Raw genomic sequence first — 19116 nt, 5'->3', positions numbered from 1 at the left:
GCGCTCCACTGGTTTCAATGGATGTTTCGCAACGACCAGTTTACCACTTGGCTGGCGTTTACTCAGGCCTTAGAGGTCTGCTTTGGGCCTTCTGAATTCGAGGATCATCAAGGTGCCCTCGCCAAACTCACCCAAACTGCCTCTGTCTCTGAGTTTCAGTCCCACTTCGAGGCCTTGGCGAATCGCACCACCAACCTTCCGGCCACATTTCTCATTAGTTGTTTTATCTCGGGGCTACGTCCAGACATTCGTCATGAGGTTTTGGCTTTTCGCCCTGCTACCCTGACTCAGGCCGTGGCCTTGGCTCGCCTCTAGGAGACGAAGCTCTCCGAGCATCGCCGGTCCTTTCATCGGGTCGCCTCTCCTCTGGGACCACCACGTCCATTGGCTTTGCCAGCACCCCCTGTGACCTCCGGCACCCCACCTTCCACGCCGAAGACCTCCGTTCGCCTACCAATTCGTCGTCTTACCCCCGCAGAAATGCAGAGCCGCCATGAAAGAGGCCTCTGCTACAATTGTGACGAACGTTTTGTAGCTGGTCATCACTGCAAATCACGTCAACTCTTTATTTTGGATTATGAGGACGCGGTTGTGGATGACGTTGCGCTTGACCTTGCCGAACCCCCTGATGCACCGAATCCAGACCCTGCACTACACTCTGAACTCTCGTATCATGCTTTGGCAGGGCATTCTTCCCCCACGACGATTCGATTCACCGGCCTTGTCGCCGGTTGTCCCATTCAAGTTCTCATCGACGGCGGCAGCACTCATAACTTTATCCAGAGTCGCGTTGCACGCCATTTGGGCTTGACCATTCAGGCATCTCCCCGAGTCGCCGTTCTCGTCGGTAATGGGGATCGCTTATCCAGTGAAGGTGAGGTAAACAACTCATTGTTCAATTGCTCAACCATACTGTGACTATAGATGCTTACGTTTTGCCTTTAATTGGGGCCGATTTGGTCTTGGGTGTTCAGTGGCTGGCCAGCTTAGGCCCTGTTCTTTTTGATTACCGAAACTTAACTCTGGAATTTGTGTGTGATGATACGAGGATTGTTCTCAAAGGGGACCCCCCCAATCTCATCCACCTCTCTAGTACCAGCACTTGTGTCGCATTGTAGACACGGGATTTTATGTGGCTCTATTTCAGCTTGAAGTTCAAAACACCACGGCGACGTCTGTCACCTGCGACGACCCCGAGCTTCAACGACTGTTAGAATCATTCGCGTCTGTGTTTGAGGTCCCCCATGGTTTACCTCCACACCGAATTCAGGACCACTCCATTCCGTTGCAACCAGGTTCACAACCAGTGAATGTGAAGCCCTATCGCTACCCCCACTTCCAGAAGACGGAGATTGAAAGACTGGTGGGTTCAATGTTGGCCGATGGAATTATCAGACCCAGCAATAGTCCATTTTCTTCGCCGGTGCTCTTGGTCAAGAAGAAGGACGGAACATGGCGATTCTGCGTGGACTACAGAGCGCTCAATTTCGTGACCATCAAGGATCGGTTTCCACTTCCTACGGTCGATGAACTATTGGACGAACTGCACGGTGCCAAAATTTTTTCGAAGCTCGATTTACGTTCTGGTTACCACCAAATACGAATTCAGCCAGGCGACATCCATAAAATGGCATTTCGCACTCACGATGGCCACTTTGAATTTTTAGTTATGCCATTCGGTCTTACCAACGCTCCGGCAACATTCCAGGCCACCATGAACACTATTTTCAGGCCGTTCCTGCGAAAGTTTGTACTGGTTTTTTTTTATGACTTGCTGGTTTATAGTGCTACATGGCAAGATCATCTCCGACATCTCACCCAAGTCTTGGAGCTGCTCCGTGCCAACTCACTGTTTGCCAAAATGTCTAAATGTTCATTTGGCCAGTCATCCATCAAGTACTTGGGCCATATAGTGTCGGGCCAGGGGGTTACCATGGACCCTTCAAAGGTCACTACAATGCTGGATTGGCCTATTCCTCAAACTATTCGTGCCCTTCGCGGCTTCTTAGGGCTCACAGGATACTACCGGCATTTTATTCGCCACTACGCCCAAATTTCTGCTCCACTTACTGACTTGCTTAAATCTGGGGGATTCCACTAGAACGAGGCTGCTCAAGTTTCCTTTACAGCCTTGCAGAAGGCGATCACCACAGCACTTGTACTCGTGCTTCTCGATTTCACAGTCCCCTTTACACTTGAAACTGATGCTTCAGGGGTGGGCGTGGGGGCAGTTCTTTCTCAAAATGACCATCCAATGGCTTTCTACAGCAAGAAATTGGGGCCTAAACTGCAATCCTCTTTGGCTTATGTGCGTGAGATGTATGCCATCACTGAAGCCATAGCTAAATGGCGCCAATACCTTCTGGGTCGCATGTTCCATATACGCACGGACCAACGCAGCCTCAAGGACCTTACTGAGCAAGTCATTCAAACACCTGAACAACAGCGGTGGCTTTCAAAACTATTGGGTTACGTTTTTTATATCACTTATAAACCGGGTCGCGACAACATTGTGGCAGATGCTTTGTCTCGCTCTCCGGTAGAACTCCTTGGCTTCTCCATTCCTACTTTTGATTTTCTCTCCCAATTAAGAGCCGAAGTTCAAAGCCACCCTGAACTTAGCCATATCTGCTCAAGTTTGGGCCAGGACCCTCTATCTTACCTTGCTTACACTTTCCGTGATGGACTCTTGTACTACCGCCATCGTCTGGTCCTGGCTTCGGACTCCCCTCTTCGAGTTGTTTTTTTAAAGGAATTTCATGATTCACCGATTGGAGGCCATGCAGGGTTTCTACGCACCTTCACGCGCCTCGCTGCGAATTTCTTTTGGAAAGGGATGCGTAACGATGTCAAGCAATACGTCGCCTGTTGTCAAGTTTGCCAACAGATCAAATCTTCCAACAGTTCTCCGGTCAGCTTGTTACAGCCACTCCCCATTCCCACGCAAGTTTGGGAAGATGTTGCGATGGATTTTATAACAGGGTTACCACCTTCATTCGGCAAATCCGCCATCTTGGTAGTGGTTGATCGTTTAACCAAGTATGGCCACTTCTCTGCTTTGCCGGCGGCGTTCACAAGTAGCAAGGTTGCTGAGGTGTTCACGACCACCATCGTCAAACTCCATGGTATTCCCCGCACAATTGTGAGTGACCGTGATCCTCTCTTTACCAGTTCGTTTTGGCATGAATTGTTTCGCCTTCAAGGGATGACTTTGGCAATGAGCAGTGCCTACCATCCTTAGTCCGATGGACAGTCCGAAGCCTTGAATCGCTGCTTGGAAATGTATCTATGGGGCTTTGTTTTGGATGAACCCAAACACTGGGCTGAATACTGGTATAACACTTCTTTTCACACCTCCATCGGCATGCCACCATTTCAGGCCTTATACGGCCGGTCACCACCTGCTATTATTCACTATCTTCCCGGCTCCTCCTCTAATGAAGCCTTGGATCGTGAACTACTAGACCGTGACGTCATTCTTCAGCAACTTAAGCACAACCTTCTTCGTGCTCAGGCTTATATGAAATATCAGGCTGACAAGAAACGATATGATTTACAATTTGAGGTTGGCGACTGTGTCTTTGTCAAATTGCAGCCCTACCGCCAACACTCTGTTGCCTTACGCCTGAATCAGAAGTTGGGTCGCAATCTTTGGCCCCTTTCGTATCCTTAAACGAGTGGGTAAGGTGGCTTATAAGCTCGACCTCCCTGTCGACGCACGAATACACCCTATTTTTCATGTCTCGGTTCTAAAGAAATGCATTGGGTCACCAGGTGTTCCACCGCCAACACCCCTTCTTCTTCCTACAGCAGACCCCACCCCATTAGCAATCTTGAATTTCCGCCATCTCCAGCGCCAGGGCACGTGGGTTCGTCAAGCCTTGGTCCAGTGGGCCGGTTTACCACTTGAGGAGACTTCCTGGGAAGATGTTTCTGTGTTGCACCAGCTGTTTCCTGATCTGAACCTTGAGGACAAGGTTCTCCCATATGGGGATGGCAATGTCATGGCACGTGGAGAAGCTGAGCTGACTAACGGTCTGCCAACAACAACAGTTATTCGAAGGAGTATTAGACAAAAGAGAAAACCACTTGCATTGAGGGATTATGTGTAAGGGTAATAGTGTGAGTAAGAGAATTGGTTGTAACAGAATTGTACTAGGGCCTGACATGGCTATATAGATAGGTTAAACTCTCATGAATGGCATGATGAATAGTTGTTTCTCCCTACTTTTATCTCTCGTTCTCTCTTTTCTCTCCTCTTCTTCTCTCTTCTCCTTCTTCCTCTATCTTTTCACTAACTCTTCTCCTAAGTTCTTCTGCTACGGTGTTACAATTTGTGTCATGGATAAGTTGGGATTTTTATCCTCTCACGTGTGGTGCATTGTCCAGTTCCTTGAGATTCCAATCGTCCACCCAACACTCAAGAGGATAAGAATCCGATAACTTGGCTATGGTGGCTTCTTGCCAGCGACGAAGCATACATGAGAAAGAGAAAAGGGTGCGGGAGGGGGAGAGAGGAGCATGGTAGGAAATGGAGAGATACAAAGGATCTCTCCCATACACACATACACACAAAGAAAGAGAGAGAGAGAGTTTTGCAAAGGGATGGTTGCGGGGACAGGGGAGGGTGGGGCCGTGCGGGGCAGGAAGGCAGGACCCGGTTAAGGGTAAAAATGTCAAACAATGTAGGTAAGGAGGGAGAGACACTATAGTGGGTAAGACACTATAGTGGGTAGTTTTTTTTCTTTTGGTAAAATGTAGTGGGTAATTTTCTAAACCTAAACTCAATGTTGTATAATTTTGTTAAGTAAAGTAATTTTCTAAAAAATAAATACTCTCCAACATCATTCTTTATTTTTTCCCCTTTTTTGGTAAGCAGTAAGATTGTCAATTTTGAACCAGAACCGACCCGGTAAGAACCAGAATCGTCTCAGTCAATAGTTTTTTGGTTTGATTCTAGATCTATTGATTAAGTTATTGGTCCGATTCTGGATTTGCCAATTAGGTTATTAGTCTCCCAACGGTTGTAGAACCGATAGACCAATTAGGAACCGGTACAAATCCATATCCTAACCTTATATATTATATAATTCTTAAAACTTAATGTTATGATGGCTAAGGTCAAGTCCTTTATTTTTTCACTCTTTCACTTTTGACTGGTACCTCTTGTCCCATCTACTATTTTACTAAATATTCGATTGTTAATTTAAAGATCCATTTGGGAATTCTAATTTAAGAAGATGCCTTAAAATAATCTTAGTTTAGGAGGGTTGTGGTGTTCTTACTTATTAATTGAATCTAAAACAAGAGGTAATATGGATTAGTTTGTGATTTGAGGAAAAAAAAATTGATGATGGGTTGCATGTCTTATATGATGGAAATTAGTCTTATTATAAATTATTGAATTACTATAATATCATTGAATGAGAGAAAGAATGTTACCCGGTCGTGTGTGACGCGCAGCCCTTGCGCGTAGACATAGGGCCATGCGAAATGATTGTCGTGCTCCCATGGAAAAGCAAAATCCATGAGGGCATAACCATCATTTTGCACGGCTCTATGTCTGGATGCGGGGGTCGTGCACTGCACGTGATCAGGTAGCATTTTCTTTCCATTATTATTGAATATATGTAGCATGGGAAATGGCTTGAGTTGTTGTTGTCGAATATATGTAGCATGTATTAGGGAATTTTTTTTAAAAATTTGAACTGCTTGAAACCAATTAGTAATCAAAATGGACCCACCCATTAGTTAATGGTCCTGGATATCAGGTTTAGTATTGATTTGCTTATGATCCAATCCTGGTTCTGACCTCTTAGGGTTGGAACCATTAAAGAACCAGACTGATAACCTAAAATCAAACCAATGAAAACCCTTATGCTAAGGCCATTCATTACCACGGCCTTAAATTGTATTGGCAGAAGGAAAAAGCCTAGACTAGGACGATGGAAAAAAAAGGAACCACTAGTGACTAGTCCACTACAAAGGATTAAGTACTGAATGAGTCAACGGTTTTTGACTCGTGAGAGTAAGGGTCATATCTGTTTCATCCCGGTTCAAACTTCCAACGTCGTTATCAGATTGAAAACCAAAAAAGCCTAATTTTAAAGAAAAGTTGATTTATTATTGGATCATTATCTTATAAGAGTAAAGCTGTTTGTAATCGGACTTATTTACCCATCCTCACATCATTTATCAACATTTTTAAATAGGGTGTTTTTTGTAATTTTACTCTCCTTCTTCCCCATTTTCAGCACCAGCTCCGGCCCCTCCCTTCCCGTGGTTCTGCAGTTCGGCTTCCTCCGTCCCTCCCTCCCTCCTACCCTTCTCTGCTCCCCTACGGCTTCCTACGCCCATCCTAACCCCATTGTCACCTGCAACTTATCGGTTTCGTACAAGATGAAACAACTGATAACCCCGGATACTTAGAACGAGAAGAACGACATGGTGGTGGCCGGGCAACTTCCATTATCATAGTTCTATTCGGTGTTCCTGTATTTATGATTCTTCACAGTTGTATCGTGTCTGGGTCGCATCACCGTTTCGTACGCGTTTGAATTGATCTCCGTTCCACTTCTCTCTTCGTGTTTGGTATTTTCTTGAAATATTGGACAAACTCCTCCGCGCTTCCATCGCAACTCCCCGTCTCCGACCCTACCCTCCCCCTTAATTAACTTCATGCCCCCTTCTCCTCCATCCAGTTGATTTGCATCCAAAAACGGATCTTCGTCTCAATTTCTAAAGAAGAAGTTAAATTAGGAAAAATCAAATTGACATCATAACTCTTGCAACCTCTGCTATTGACTATAAAAATCCATAAGTTTTTTTTCCATGCTGTCAAGTTTTTCCTTCGTCTTTTAACCGACCAAAGATGATCCAGACCATACTCCTCAAAACCCAATCTCACTCACGCAGATAACAAGTGGAGATGTCCACCAAAGCACACCTTTTTTTTTTTTTTCCTTTTCAATTTTGTATGCGTTTAATTCATTTTTGAAGGAGCACACCCAGAATGACGATCGAGGAATCCATCAAATTTTCTCTATTTTTTCCCCCTGTTTTGACTTTCTATCACTAGTTGGCCAACCTGAATCACATTTCCACCATTAAAGGCTAGCTTCAGAACAGAGTAATTTCTTCTCTGTATGTCTATCTTTCACACTCCTCAGTCTCTCTCCCTAGAGTTTCACAATTTTAAGTTCTGTAACAACGTTCTCACTGCGAGTTGAGAGGGTTTTCACGTCAACGATATAATCGGGGAGGAGGAAGAACTAAAAAAAGAAGGTTTAACAACTAAGTGTGAAATTACAATATTTGTCCCTCAATCCAAGTGATAACACATTAAGTTGAGGGATAAAGAAAGTCCGATTACAAAGTCTGTCTTGATTACAAACAGATGCACCCATCTTATAATTCATTTTTAATCATATTATTATATGTTTCTAATAATTTGATTATGGGAAGTAGTTTTTTGTCTTGAATGTGGCCTACGCGAGCATTTCCTATGTGTCTATCTCTCTCCTCCTCAAAATAAGGGGGTAGAGATATTTTTTCATATGGAGAGAAGAGAGAGAGAGAGACTCATGGGAGTGATGGCGTAGATCACACTCCCGGGCAGAGTTCTTTTCCCCTTTGATCATGTATCATGTTTTATTATTGTATTTATCATGATTTGAAATGCTAAATGAATCTTCATAATGAAAACCAAAGGTCTAAAAACCTCAAAATATAGTGGTTGAATTGTATTCTTTCAATTAAAATCTTTAGATTTTATGACAGTCTGATCTTAACTCAAGTTGATCATTGTATTTTTTATGATTTAAAAATATTAACTGAATGATTACGATCCAGTATTAAAACATATATAATTGAATCCTATCATTCAAGTTAGAAACTTTTTGAAATATTAATAGTGTAATCTTAAATCAGATTGTATAATAATGTTTGTCTTGATTTAAAATACTATATGAACGAAAATGATCTAAGTCAAAGGTCGAAAAATATAAGAGCGTGATATATCATACTAATTAAAATAGTTTTGACAAATATAGAAATTTAAAATATTTTAATTTATTTATTTTTGGTAAGAAAATATTTTAATTATTTTAACATCATATGTAAATACCTCTTTAGTATAATGTATACTTCGTAAATATTTTTACTATATTTTTTTTATGCTAAGTTGGGCCAACCACGGTGGTGGCCTCGAGAGGGATTGGACGCCCAGAGCTGGATGTGGGGTGGAAAGTATGGAGAGGAGAAAGTAGATGGCAACCACTAACAAGAGTCAATCACTCGACCTCCCTGGACTTGCACCATACCCACTAGATGACAATTGGCCACTTCTTTACAAATGCTTCCCCCATACTTTACAAATATTAGATACAACAACTCAATCTTATTCGAACTAAATGGGATTAACTACATGGATCCTTATCCTCCAATCAACTTTGTTCAATATCATATATGATACAAGTCTTACATTATGCATATCTTTCATCACCAGAGTTATTTTAGGTTTTCCCCAAATTTATTTTAACTTAAAACTTAATTTATGCTAGTGTTGATATTTCAAGTGTAATTTATCCATAGGACCGTCCTTGTTGGGTTGGAACCAATGAATCTTGTCTCTTTCTATAATTATCAATTGGGCAAGAGAATGCTCTCTGGCCCTCTAGAGCCTACACCGGAGGTGGAGTAACGCGTGTCTGAAGTCTGAACGGACTGTTCTGATGCTCTAATCTGGATGATGTACGGAAAATGACAAGATGAGGTACTACAGAATACAAACCCCTCTTCTCTGTCAGTTCAGTTCAATGTCCTTTTTGCTTTTTTGGTAAAAACTTTTCAATGTCTTCTGTCTTACACTCTTACCAAATTACCAATTTTTATTTATGTTTTTTTGTTCTGGTCCACCCTTCTTAATTCTTTCTTCTTAAGCTCATATACCAATACTTGATTCTGAAATTGTAATTGCTGAAGAGCAATGGCTTCTTCAGCAGTTTTTTACAGTTCTCTTCACCCTTCAAACATATTCTCAAGAACCCACTTCCCAATTCCCTTTTCCAAAGATTTCCCTGAAGTGTTCTTGCGTTCTATGCACTACTACAATGGTTTCGGAAGTAAAGATCTTGAACAGAGAAAGAGAAGGACTAGGGTGAGGGCTGTCCTGGAAGCTCCTGCAACGATGATCACATCTACTCAGACTGGAGCAGGCAGTGGGGACAGGTCTCTTCAGAAGAAGAAGAAGCTTCGTATCCTTGTGGCAGGGGGTGGAATTGGTGGGCTTGTTTTTGCTCTAGCTGCCGAGAGGAAAGGCTTTGATGTCATGGTGTTTGAGAAGGATATAAGTGCTATTAGAGGTGAAGGGAAGTACAGGGGCCCAATCCAGATACAGAGCAATGCATTGGCAGCCTTGGAAGCCATTGATTTGAAGGTTGCTGAGAATATTATGAACGCTGGATGCATCACTGGTGATCGAATTAATGGACTGGTCGATGGGATCTCTGGTTCCTGGTTAGTTGTTCCTGCTTGTGCTCTTTTAGGTTGGGACCATTTTGGGCCCAGTTGTTGAACTCGTTTATAGTTCATGAACCCTTTTTATTTTTCCAACTAAAATTGATAACACAAGACGTAAAGTGTACATAAATCCTGCATAAGAATGATCCGTCCTTTAAGAACAATCTATATCAGTGCAAAGGTATATAGTAAAGTTTCCATCTTTAGAAAAAGGAAAGTAAAATTGGCTGAAGTTTCTTTCAGATCGAAGTTTAATGGCTAATTGTAAACTCATCAGGACTTTTTGTGAAATTATTGAAGAATAATTTTTTGACCTGTCCCAAAGATATGGTGTGATTAGCATCAATTCTTTGGCTGTGTTTCTTATGGACATCTGATTTTGTTGCACAAAGTAATTAATAGTTGGCCATCAGGTATATCAAGTTCGATACATTCACTCCTGCAGTGGAACGGGGGCTTCCTGTCACCAGGGTTATTAGTCGAATGATTCTGCAACAAATTCTGGCTCGAGCAGTTGGTGAAGATGTCATTATGAATGACAGTAATGTTGTTGACTTTGAGGATGATGGGAAGAAGGTAATTTGAACAGTTAAGCTTTTCCTCACACCTCCTCTCCTCCCCACCCCCTCAAAAAATAGTAATAGAAGTGCAGTTTGGATGCTGTCTCCCTACTGAAGAGTAGGTGAAGATGGCAAATTGGTTCTTGTCCTTTACTTGGAAATTTGTTTGTAAAAGGTTTAAGGTTATATTCCTAATGTTGATGCTGTAATTTTTCTTACTTCGCTGCTTACACGATAGGTTACAGTGGTGCTTGAGAATGGACAACGTTATGAAGGTGATGTTCTGGTTGGAGCTGATGGCATATGGTCAAAGGTAGAAGTGTAGTCACCTTTTGTAATATTCTGTAGTAACCTAGCATGTTCATCCACTGAGCCTAATGTCAGGTATGATCCAATTACTTATGACAATCTGATCTATCTCATTCATTTGGGTGGAAGGGAAATACTTGAATAGAAATCAAGTAAGAAAAGTACCACAAATGGTTTCAACATCCAATCAGGTTTCTTTTGGCATTGGAGATCTCCTTGGAGGACCCCTCAGATTGTGGGTTGGATCTGCCCTTTGATGGCATGCATAATTTTATATTAACATATTAGATTCTTTATGTCCTTTGATTTCCTCCGTCTTGAAATATGAAGGAAATAATGATATCCATAAACAGGTTAGGAAGAATTTGTTTGGGCTCAAAGAAGCGTCATATTCAGGTTACACTTGTTACACTGGCATTGCAGATTTTGTGCCCCCAGATATTGAAACTGTTGGGTATGTTTTCTTCTGTTTATGCAGTGGTTGGTAACCTATGCATCCCTTTCACTTCTTTGGGCTCTATCACTTTCTTCAAAAGTTAAAACCATAATTTTTCAAAATTTTTAGTAACTCCTTAACATATAAGCTTTGTTGTGAAGGTACCGCGTATTTTTGGGTCACAAACAATACTTTGTTTCTTCAGATGTGGGTGCGGGAAAGATGCAATGGTATGCATTTCACAACGAACCACCTGGCGGGGCTGATGCTCCCAATGGTAGTAAATATCTTCATATGCTTGAATCCTGTATATTTGATAAGCAAAATCCATTTGGAGCCTATTAGTCCATTAGTAATATTTAACTGTCTATAAACTACGGGGAAATTTGCCAAATAGCAGAAACTGAAAACCAGTAACTTGCATAGTTGTTTCTTGAGTGGTTGATCTAGCGCTGTTATGAGAGTCGTAAAGAGTAAAGTGAAAAGGGGGTTATGCTAGCTGCTACTTTCCTCTCAAAAGACTATTTTGTAATTGGAACCCTGGATATCATCCAAATATGAAACCTAACACTCCCCCACTCCCCCCCCCCCCCCTCCCCCCAGTAACTCATCAGCAACCAAGTTAGAAGACCTCATTCTCCATGAAGTAGAAAATTTGCATCTAAGCTAATAAGCTATATGAACCCTGATTAAATGCATATAGTGTCAAGCACCACCTTCTGACTCTTGCAGCCACCTAACCATTGTTCTTGAGTCTCCCTCAACAATGGTATTCCACCAGCCACTAGAGATAGAAATCTCCATGCCCTTGATAAAAGCTTTAAGCTCAGGAGTGATAGGATCTTACTTGTCCAGAGCCCCTTCTCCCATGGTAATCTCTTCTTAATTTCTGAACACTCCACCAATACCCTCTCGTCCCAGATTTCCTTAAGTTACTTCTATCCACAATCAAATCTAGGAGGTGGAACCCAAATGAGCTGCTCCTGCATCCCAAAGCACTACCATCCGCAAAGAAGATTCTTCATTTCCTCACGGGGTTGTTCTCTGGACTTGAATTGAGGGATTGTACTCACAGCCAACATTTATTAGTTCTCACCTTTTTTCCTTTAACTAAAGATCAGGGGGAAACCAAAAAAAAGAAGCAACCATTGAGTAAAATATTGTGACATTTCATTTCTTATAGCATTTTTCAATTGATTGTTTCTTAGTTATATATATCTCAATGGGCGATTCCATCGTTTATAGTAAAAAAGAAGAGTAATAAGAGATTAGGGAAAATGATTAGAAATAATCAGCTATCAGGTTTTTATTGCCTTTTAAATTTGCTTCAGTTTATCCTGATGATGTAGGACTACATCCTGATTTTTTTGACAAAAAGAATTATCCAATTTTGGGGTTTTTTTTTCTCTTTGGGAGGGGTAATAATTATGGGTGGTATTTTATCATTTTCTAATGTATATTATGTGTATTTTGGCAGGTAAAAAGGAAAGATTGCTTAACATATTTCAGGGCTGGTGTGATAATGTTATTGACTTGATACTTGCCACAAATGAGGGTGACATTCTTCGTCGTGATATATATGACCGAACACCCAAATTTACTTGGGGAAAGGGTCGTGTAACCTTGCTTGGGGACTCTGTTCATGCAATGCAGCCAAATTTGGGTCAAGGTGGATGCATGGCTATTGAGGTATTCTTGATTCTTGGATTGATTCTCACTCTCATAGGAGTAGTTTTTCACTAGATTACAAATCCTCATAATAACTTTGTTATGGGAATTATTTTATGCATCAGCTAGATTACTTTTCAATTTTTGGATTTTTAGGATTATATACTCTTTAAGTCCACATGTAGAGTATCCTCATGTAGATAACTCTTAATTTCCTTATCCCGATGTCATTACTCTGGTTCTCATGTTGGATTATTCACTGCATTCATTCAGGATAGCTATGAACTGGCTTTAGAGCTTGAGAAAGCTTGGACACAAAGTGTTGAATTGGGAACCCCTGTTGATATTGCTTCTTCTCTAAAGCGGTAATATTTGATTTTCCTGTCGAACTATTCAAACCAAAATTCACATTGAGTTATCATGCTAGAATTTGCTTCTGATTTCCAAACATGCAGTTTGTAGAAAGATGAGGAAATATTTTTTACCATTGGGTGCAAGACCGTAAAAATCTCCTACGTATGTGCAAGGAGGGGAGTTGCATGCATCATGTGACAGATATATGTTGGAGAACACTCGCCAGAAAATGGCATGGTTAGATTATACTGACAACCTTTTCTGCCATTCATTTGGATGACCAGAGTAAACATGGTGCTCAATCTAACTTTAAAAGGGATGACTAAGAAGTAAACATTGGATGGTTTGGGTCATCTATTTAGATTGTTTTTTCGCCTTCAAAGGTCTTTAGTGGGTGTCCACCAATGGTGGGTTTCACCATCTTAGCTTTGTACCATGTACTGTCATGTGGTGAGTAGTCCATTTTTAACCCATCGGGTACAGTGAATGTCCCTTGATCATTAATTAGGTAAAAATAAAACTGCTTCTGTGAGTTTTCCAATAAATTTCAGTATCTAGGGCAATGACTGGGTTGCAGTTTCATCCTTTGACTTCCCAATTTATTTTTTTAGTATTGCTTTATATGATGCATCACTACATCTTGTTTCAGTTATCAGAATGCAAGAAGATTGCGTGTTGCTATAATCCATGGAATGGCAAGAGTGGCTGCAATAATGGCTTTAAATTACAAGCCCTATTTGGGAGTGGGGCTTGGGCCACTGTCGGTCAGAAAGCAAATTTCTAATCACTTCACAAATAACTATTGTTTCAGCAGAAATTTATTTCATCTCTTTATAATGTCTGAAAATGTCTTCTGCAGTTCTTGACAAAGTTCCGAATACCACATCCAGGAATAGTTGGTGGGAGATTTTTTATTGACATTGCAATGCCCTTAATGTTGAATTGGGTCTTAGGTGGTAACAGGTGGGTGTCTTACTTTTCCACCGTGTGCCAACTTACTGCGATGATAAAAATCATGTTTCTGGAAAATTGACTGGAATTTAAATAAGATTTTCTGCTTGAGAATGTTATGACATTATTTGTATCTGGAAGTATTATAAACTAGTAAGTGAAAAGTTGTTTACCAGTAAAGAAGCCAATGCTACATCATACTTGTTTTGATTTCCAGTCTTAAACAAGTGCAGCTAAGTACCATGCATGTTGGGCATGAATGCTGGTAGCAGACGTTAGGTGAGAGTATCACAGGCATCGAAATGATAGAAAATCACAACAATATAGGTACATTTGACGATGTCATAATTTTTGAAACTGATGGAAACAAATTATGAACGTAGATACAGTGGATGGCAGAACAGGACTTGTACAGCTGACCACAGATAGGAATTTGGTTAATGTTTTCTGGGTTAGGTTGCCTTTATGATCGATCATAGTGTTTGAACTAACACACATTTTGCCACAACAGGGAGAAGGAAAGGACATAAAAGGGGAAATAGAAGGAAGATCTTTTAGGGATAAAGTTTCATACTATTACTATAACTTCTCTTGAGGCCCTGTTTGCTTCGTTGTAAAATTTTCCCTGCAAATGACTATATGAAGATCAAACTTTACAAGAAAATTTTTATTTTTCACCTTTTTACATGGAAACAAATGGTGTCCTTAGTTAATTTATTATGGTATCTGCATGGGATGACAATTAGTAACATGACTAGATCACGATGTGTGTGTGCGTGTGTGTGTATATATATATATATACACTCTATATTGCATGCACCATGAAGGTCAGATCTCCATTAGACTGCTCTGTTGTTATGTGCAATGTGGCATGGGTAGCATTCCTGCAGCCTGCACGGTGTACAGAACTTGAAGCAAATTGCCTTTTAATGAAATTTTCATATGGAGGAAAAATTCATTTTTCCATTGTAGAACTTCTTTTGGACTGGACTGAAATAATATCATTCTCTTGCAGTGCAAAACTTGAAGGGAGGTCGCCATGCTGCCGGCTCTCAGACAAAGTATTTTTCTACTTAAACATTTCCAGCACAGCTTACTGCATGTATTATAGCAATAGTAGAAACTCTGAGATTTTTGCTGTATGCAAGCTAAAATTTGTTCATTTTTCAATGAAGGCAAGTGACCAATTACAAAGATGGATTGAGGATGATGATGCTCTAGAGCGTGCTCTTGGTGGAGAGTATGTTTATCATCACTATAATCTTAGTCTAGTTCTACCCAAAAAAAAAAAATCTTAGTCTAGTTAGCTACAGTTGATAGTCATAGTTCTAACCATCTTTTTTTTCTTCTTTTTCTAAGGTGGTTTCTCTTCCCATTGGAACAAGAGATTAGTGGGGCAGTACAACCTATACATTTAAGTAAGGATGAGAGCAAATCCTGCATAGTTGGGTATGTCAGTGAGAATAAGTTCATTTTTTTATGTTAGTAAGCTGAGGTAACACATGTATTAGACTTCTAAGTGTTGTATTGCAATTAATTGACATGAAATGGGTTAGTTCTGGTAGGTTATGGATTAGGATCTAAACAATAGTTGGCATACAGATGAAGGTGGGATTCGGATTCATGTTCAAAGTTCCAAATGGATCCCGTCCATGAATCAAGAACAGGTTGAATCAGGGTTTTGTACTTTTCTCATGCCATATAGCAAGAATCCAGTTGGACCAAAGACTTTGATCCAGACCCAATCATCCAGGCTCAAGGCAAGACCTGGGGTGGGCTAGAATATCCTCACCTGTAATTTGTTCTGCTTCCTAAACTATACAAATCTTGTCGGAACTCCATTTGAGTGTCCATTGTGTGCCTAGTGTAATGTCGGTCATTTTTCATTATTTGTCTACCAGCTAGTACATGAGATTTCCTTTTGTTGTAATCTCTTAATGTAAAGTGCTTCATATGATGTGAGTGCTACTCCGAAATTCAGGAATGTTCCACCTTCCAATTTCCCAGAAATATCGGTGACAATACCTTCCCCGCATGTAAGTGATTCTCTACAGAGTAGTGTATATGTTCCTTTCAATAAAGGAAATTTCCTCCTCTGTTATCCTATGTTTTGGTGCTACTGGTTCATCAATCAGGATTTTCTCTTCCAGGTTTCTGATATACATGCTCGTATCAGTTGTAAGGATGGTGCTTTCTACCTGACTGATTTGCAGAGTAAAAATGGCACCTGGATCGCTGAGTAAGTAATGGAAAGAGAGATTTTTTCACTTTCTATTGAATTGCATTCCCTAAATTTGATTAATGATTCCATGCAGTAATGAAGGCAGGCGGTATCGGCTGCCCCCAAACTTTCCAGCTCGATTTCATCCATCCAACATCATCGAGTTTGGTTCCGATCAGAAGGTGGTAAAAGTGTTTCCTTCATTTAGTTCTTGTATTATTTTTCTCTAGTTCTTGGCAGCATCTGTTTTGTTAGAGATGGTACAAATTACCTGAGACATCAATGTTAAGGAAGAAAAACAAGCTGACATGATATATAGAGTACCAAAAGCTTGAATCATAAAATATACATATAAATAACATGGACTGTGCCACAAAAGGTGACACTTTCGCAGCTGGGCGGTCCAGGGTGTGTAGGTGACATGGAAAGTTCTCTTGACAGAACTTTACCGCCATTTCATTTAAAGCACACCATATGTTTTAAAAGATGTGTTTAGATGACATAAAAAATTCTGTTGCTAGAATTTAACAGATGTCTGCTTAGAGTTTGATAATTAGATTGGCCCTGCATGTGCCGTCTGTCTCTGTCTCTGTCTCTGTCTCTCTCTCTCTCTCTCACACACACACACACACACACACAAGAATAATGAAATAGAATGGATTTTTTTGTTGCTGCATGGATATGATAGCACATTGTGTTTTGAGGTCTGTTTCCAAGATTTCAAGACCCAATTGTTAGTGCAGGTTGCCTTTCATGTTAAGGTGCTGAAGGTTCCTCCGAAAGATTGAAGGCAAGAAGGAAGAGAGTCAAATCCTCTCTTCTGTATGAGTTCAACTAATTTGGTTGAGTTACCAAAATTGTACAGTATGTATTCATTCCAGTCGAGATAAAAAGTTATGCTTTATTTTTCTTTCTAATTATTTGTTAAAAAGAAAAAGATTAGATTGAATGAAGCATTATAATTATCATGTTAGGGAAGCCTTGCTTGCTTTCAGTTTGTTATTTTCTCATGTCTCACTTTTCTTCTTTTGTTGTACAATGATTATATGAATCTATAAGAGGACAGAAATACAATAGAATACAATACAATTCTGTATCTCCAAACTTTAGCTTCCCCTGTCAATTCCTCTGATGGACTCTGTTAACTAGGTGTTTTTGTAGATGATTTCTCACTTATGCACAATGTAAACATTTTGTCCACTTGTTCTTCATTGAAAGCCATGTCGAGTGACACTCAATTATAAACCCAGCTTCCGCTGTGCTTGTACTTGTCAATCTTTCTGTTTGGTTGATTTGTGAAACCACATGAGCAAGTATTTCAGAATTTGATTATGAATGAGGTGATTGTATTCATCCAAAGGGATAAAGAGTCTAGAATTGGTCCAATGATCCAGAAGGATCACAATGCCTTACTTTGAAATCGGGGGTTGAGTTTGAAATGGTTGGTGCAACAGTTTGGCAAAATTCTGTTGTTGAAATTTGAATTTAACACCTCTCCAGCCGTTAGATTTGCTGGTATTCATGTGGCGGGCCTGGGGTTGTGCCCAGCATGTTGGCCGCACAATCCCAGGCCGTAGACGAGCCAAATCCTACTTAAAGGGGGAAAAGTACTGTTATAAATTATTTGACACCTTGAGCCTTGAGAGGTGTCAATGAGAAAATACTTTTAATAAACCCCATTCTAGATTCTGGTCCCGGCATGGTTGGAGGAATCGGTATCGGATTGGCTGATTTGTGTTGGTATCAGTGGAGACTGATATCGATATCGATTCTTGACCTAACCGATCCCATATTGGTGGATCGGTACGGATTGAGGGTAAAAATATAAAATAAAAAATTGCATTTTTCAAAGGATACAAGACAACCTGGATAGATACAATCCGATCCAATATGACTACTAAAACCATGGTGGGTTTAAGGGGGGGCGTTAAGGTAGGTCCCAATGAGAATTGAACTTATAACCTCTTAATTGTGAGACGTTAGTTTTGCTAAGTATATAAACGGATTGAATTTGATCACATAGTGACATTATCATATTCGTATCCGATTATATTTAGACGGATTCGGATAATATCTTATTAGTTTTGGACAGATTCAGATAGTGATTTTCTAAATATGTATTCTCCTAAATGGATATGAATATGGATTGAATATGAATTTTCAACTATCTGTTGACATCTTGACTGTTTTGTTGATGAGGGTTAAGGTTGAGATTTGAGAGTTCAACAACTATCTTTTCTTCTACACTTCATAGTCTTCTTACGTTTTTTACTTTTACTTTTACTTTTATCTTGTATTTAGTTTAATAGATATGTGATTGCATGCATCATAGTGCATAAAACAACATATATAAACCAATAGAAAATCTAGAAAAAATAATCACATTATCTTAACTTATAAAATTATAAAAATAAGAAAATAAAATCCATAAGTTAACTTCATCGGATACAGACACAAAGATATGTTTCAAACATTTTATTACTGTTGAATTGCTAAATGAATCGGATAATAATCGATCAGATAGGGGTATTATCATATTCGTATCTAATTATTTTTTAGACGGATTTAGATTCTCCTAAATGGATACAGACGCAAATCAAATACGCATTTTCGAATATCCATTGACATCCTTACATGCAACCCCGCCCCCTCCCCCACAAAAAAAAAAAAACTTCAACCCAACCTTGTGTTTTTTGGCGTTAGGGTTAGGCTTGGGAAGATTTGGATACACCAAGGGGGACGGATTTCAGCAAAACTGCAGATGAAAGTTCAACAAAAAATTGGTTTGAGATAGGCTCATAAAGCTTTATCTTCAGGAGAATATCAAGTCAATTTTCAAAAATTCTGACCTTAAGCCTGGACATGGTATCCCATAAGATCAAGTATATGATTCAAGAAGCCCTTCTCCCACCAATGCAGTGGCTACAAATTTTCCTCTCCCCCCCCCCCCTCCCCTTTATCGCTATCTAAGCGTAATTTATTTTACATTAATCAGAATAAGCAAAGAAAGAAAATAACATAAGAGGCTCAAAAACCAATACAAGGGGGAAGGCGAAGGGCCTCGATTCATAATTCATGAATACTTCCTGAATTTCAAA

At 40.1% G+C, this 19116-nt stretch overlaps 1 pseudogene; it reads left to right on the top strand.

Moving 5' to 3' along the window:
- The first annotated feature begins 8918 nt into the window (after window positions 1–8918).
- LOC122660241 lies at window positions 8919–16994 on the top strand (annotated as a pseudogene).
- Window positions 16995–19116: the final 2122 nt, after the last annotated feature.

This window comes from Telopea speciosissima, chromosome 4 (genome assembly GCF_018873765.1).
Source record: "Telopea speciosissima isolate NSW1024214 ecotype Mountain lineage chromosome 4, Tspe_v1, whole genome shotgun sequence".
Classification (NCBI taxonomy): Eukaryota; Viridiplantae; Streptophyta; class Magnoliopsida; order Proteales; family Proteaceae; genus Telopea; species Telopea speciosissima.
This window is presented reverse-complemented; position numbering and strand designations above follow the sequence as displayed.